This window comes from Pteropus alecto, unplaced genomic scaffold (genome assembly GCF_000325575.1).
Source record: "Pteropus alecto unplaced genomic scaffold, ASM32557v1 scaffold76, whole genome shotgun sequence".
In the NCBI taxonomy this organism is placed as follows: Eukaryota; Metazoa; Chordata; class Mammalia; order Chiroptera; family Pteropodidae; genus Pteropus; species Pteropus alecto.
In genome coordinates this window covers 31071303-31075643 of record NW_006443138.1, presented here as the reverse complement: position 1 = coordinate 31075643, position 4341 = coordinate 31071303, and positions in this window count along the sequence as shown.

Sequence of the window (4341 nt, the reverse complement as noted above, 5' to 3'; positions counted from 1 at the left end):
TCACCCTCCCTGACCCTATCCAATCTTACTGACTTTGATCCTGTTGCTACTCATTCTCGTTGATCTCCCACGTTAGTTATCAAAGCTGCATTTGGGCTCACTACCTTCAGTCTTCACACCTCCACCAGGCTGTAGCCCCACCTGGGCAGGGGCTCGCCCTGTCCTATTTGCTTACCACCACATCACCAACACCAGTATCTCCAGAACAGAAATATGATAAGGCTAGTCGAGTCTTCACTGGGATTCCTTCTATCCCAAACGTGTCGTTTGAAACTTGGTGTTCAGTAGGTGAGTTTGCCAGGAAGGTGCTGGCTGCATTTCTTAAGCAGGTCAGCAGGTGAATGCTTGAACCCACACCCCAGGTGGCCCCAGTGGTATGTGTGATTCAGTCCCCTTGGCCTCGTGTTTAGCTGTTTGGTGAGATGAACGCTGGCCCACACCCAAGACTCAGGGTGCTTTGCTGCAAGCCTGGGTGGTAGAAGTGGCACAGGGGCAGACCCAGAGGGCAGGGAGGGACACGGGTGACTGCATCCATCAGCTACGCGGCCTTGCCAGGCTCAGGGGAGCCAAAAACAAATAAGGGGTATTGCCCAGGAGGCTGAATGTCACCCCTCCTCCCTCTCCCCTGCCCCACCAGCAGCAGCCCCTACCTCGCCTGCAGCAGCCCCTGCCCCATGACTGATATCTTGAAAACCCCTCTAAGAGATCAAGGGGAGTTTTCGGCTATTCTCCTTTACCTTGGAGAGCATTTCAAACTGCTGTTTGGGGGTGAGGTTCTGCAGAGCTCTACTGGGTCCCTCCCACCCTCTAAATAAGGAGAAACAATGACAGCAGCAGATGTTTGCCCCCAAGCTGCACAAGCTGAAGGCTGCATCTCCCCCTCCTGCTCCTGTGTAGGAGTCAGTGAGAGGAGGAGGAGGCCTCTCAGTGGGTGGAAGGAAGGGAGGGGTGGGTACAGACTGAATGGAGGAGGGTAAAGGCCTTAAAGGTGCCCCAGATGGTGCTGAGAAATTCCTGTGTGTCAGAACTGGCCCTCTGGTGCTGTGTCAGGGGCTCCTTCCTCCCACCCTCAGCCTTCTCAGTTCTGTTTCACAGCACCCTTGTGACGAGAAGCCTGGGTGGAAGGCCTGCACCTCGCTGCTTCCTCGGCCAGATAGGATGACTCACTGACAAGTCCCAAGGTTGGGGACTTCAATGTGTTAAGCTCGCACTGTCTCCCTGTAACTTTACCCGCGTTGTTCCCTGGGGCCGCACAGAAGCTTTGTCTGGCAGTCTTTGCAGGGTTTGGGGCAGGCTTTGATTTGTTTTTACCTCTGACTTCACTGATCTCAAGCCACAAGTAGAGAGAGTGACAAAGCCAGGAACCGTCAGGGGTCAGGGCACCAAGGTTTTCAAGCTTCTGGTCGCTCAGCCAGGAGCTTCCTTTGATTTTATGGATTTCCAGTGAGAACCACCTTAGCAGCCAAGTTAAGTCCAAGAGCGCCACCACCAATGGCCCCTGAAATTAGTGGGTAAGAGTTTTGGGAAGCTGAGGTACAGTTCCCGGGATGGATCAAGATGTCATGCTTGATGACATTCCAACATTCTGCAACCCCCTCTTGGAGGGGGATGATCCACCAGGTGGTGAGGCTGCTGAGATCCAGGTCACTCCTCATTCTAGGCTTGTGTTGTTCTGACATTTCCAGAGCGGGGTGCAGGCCTATAGCCTGATTGTATGATCTGCTCTGCCATTTACTAGCTATTACCCACCCTCTCCAGCCTCAGTTTACTCATTTGTATCTCAAATCCTCAACGGATAATTTAATGATTAAGTGAAATAATATAAGTACGAATGCCCCCGATAGACAGTGGGAGCTCATTAATATTAGTTTCTCCTTTTCTTAAGGTTCCCTCAAAGAAACATGGGGTTGGGGGAAGTCAGAAAACGCAGACTTACTCACTGGCTCAGAGGCAAAGCCCCCTAACTTTATGCTGACATTGGTGATGCCAGCTGCTTCTTCCTAAGGGTTTGCCTGCTTCTGGTATAAGGGTATACATAGATTTTGCAACCTTCCAAGAGGTTAATATCACTATCTGTTTTTGCAGCTAAGGAAACTGAAGCTCAGAAAGATGGAATAGCTTATCCAAAGTCACAGAATTAGTCCACAGCAGAGCTAGACTTGAGACTCTAAATCCCATGCTATTAACCCCTCAACAGTGCTACTCCCCTCCACCACCACTGCAGCAGGAAGCTCCCCCAAATGGGTGAAGCACACACAGCTTTAGAGCAGCAAAACCATTCAACCTCAGAAGAACCTTGGTGCACTCTTTCTGGGGAGGTCTAGCTGGCCACACGTATGACCAAAGCAGTTCAAGGTCAGGGGATGGCTGAAAATGGGAGGCTGTGTCTTTGGTTGTGATTATATCAGGGACTGGGCTGAAATACTGTAAGTGGTTACAGAGGGTGCAATCTCTTCCCTAGGAGAGCGTGGGGGTGGGGTGGAGAAGGTGGTTGATTGAGATGGGAGGGTGAGGGTGGGGGTGGGCAGGCACTTCCAAGCTTTCAGATCCGGTGCTGTTCCCGTAAACAAGTGCAACCCTCAGTTCCCTGGAGGGCCTGGGGAGCAAATGTACGCATCTCGGCCTCTTTCCCAGCAACTGTTTGCTGGAGGACGCAGCCCTGCCATCTCTGGCAGTCCTTCTCCAAGCTTCCCCAGCCCCCAGCTCAGGAAGTGGAGCTGCTGAGAATCTCTCCTCCAGCCTCGCCTCCTGCCGAGAGTGTCCTCTGCGTGAGCATTTCCTGGCCTAATTAAGCTGGGTAATGAGTAGCTAAGAGGGAGGGGATAAATGCCCTAGGCAGCTTAGAGCAGGACAGTTTATGACAGGGGCGTTTGCAGCTGGTGACACTCTTAAGAAAGTTATTTCTCAGAACCCTGGAAAGTTGCATGCTGTTTCCACAGCAGAGTTTGCCCCAAGGTAAACACTGGGAATACTGCGTCTCCAGGGGGCCTGGCCGAGGGTCCTGAGAGGGGATAGGTAGGTGTTGCTGTGGATTTGAGGGCAGGACTGATCCAAGCTGCAGCGCAGTCTAGAGCTACACAGGCTAATGCCCTTGGCTTAGCCCCAGACTGGGGTGTCCTTGGCGACTACGTGTGACTCTTAGGGCTTGGGTTTCATGTTTCATTTGAATGATCGGACTGTGTACTGTGGGCAATTTTCCTAAGACCCTGTCCGGCTAAGAGTAAGGCAATCCGAGCTGGACACTGATCCTGACTCCCCTTCGGTCCCGTTGAGGTGCTAAAAATTGTGTTCTGGAAAATGAGGGAAGGCTGACACCAGGCCTGCCCTTTCGGAGACACTAAGGGCCAAAAATTGACTGTTACCACCCCAACCTCTGCCGCAAGAACGTAAAACCCAGCAAAACACCACAACCACAGCCCCCACACCCACTTTTTGTTTATGCACCTGAGTCTGTTTTTATTATTATTATTATTATTTTTTAATCACTTTGCACACACTCATCAGTTTGCCAGGGCACGCCTGTGGCGTGTGGGGAGGAACACCTGGTCAGGCCTGGGTCTGGAGTGGGTTTCGTCACTCAGCCCCTGAGTGAACATGGGAAATCACATGACCTCTTGGCCATCACATTCCCGCTTGTAAAATTAGGGCTTTGGAGATTCTCGCCTCCAATATGTCATGAGCCTGTGACCTCCACTGTCCATGCATGGTGGGAAAAGCCAAACTGGGCCACAGGTTCCAGCTTTTCAAATTAGGGAACCCAATGTGCATTTTACACTGAGGAACGATTTGCCCCAGTTGTCCTGTAGGGCAGAGCTGTATCCAGTGAATATTGCTGATGATGGAAGGGCTCACTCTCCCACATCCCCACAATCAATGTTTCAAATATTTCCTGATTTTCTCAATAAGACCTGTTTGGGCCATGTCCTCAGAGCCCATTTCCTCCATTGCACTTTTGGCGGCTAGAGCCCAGGGCTGAATGGAACTTTACGGGACTCCCTCTCTTCTTTCTTCCCTCACTCTTTTCCCTCGCTGTTCTTATAATCCCATCTATTCTCTTGACCTGTTTCTCTTTCTCCCCACCCCAGTTTTATTGAGATATAATTGACATGTGACATTGTATAAGTTTAAGGTGTAGAACATGATGATTTGATATATATTGCAAAATATTTCTCTTTCTAAACCACAATAGTCAAATCACAAATAACCTACTTTTCCTGTTTTTTCCCCTCTTACTATAGTTGTCCACAGGGTGGAAAGAGACTTGGTGGCCAGATGCCTGACCAGGGAGGACAACCCGGGCTGCTCCATCTCGGCAAGGGCGCCTAGTGCTCTCAGAATTCC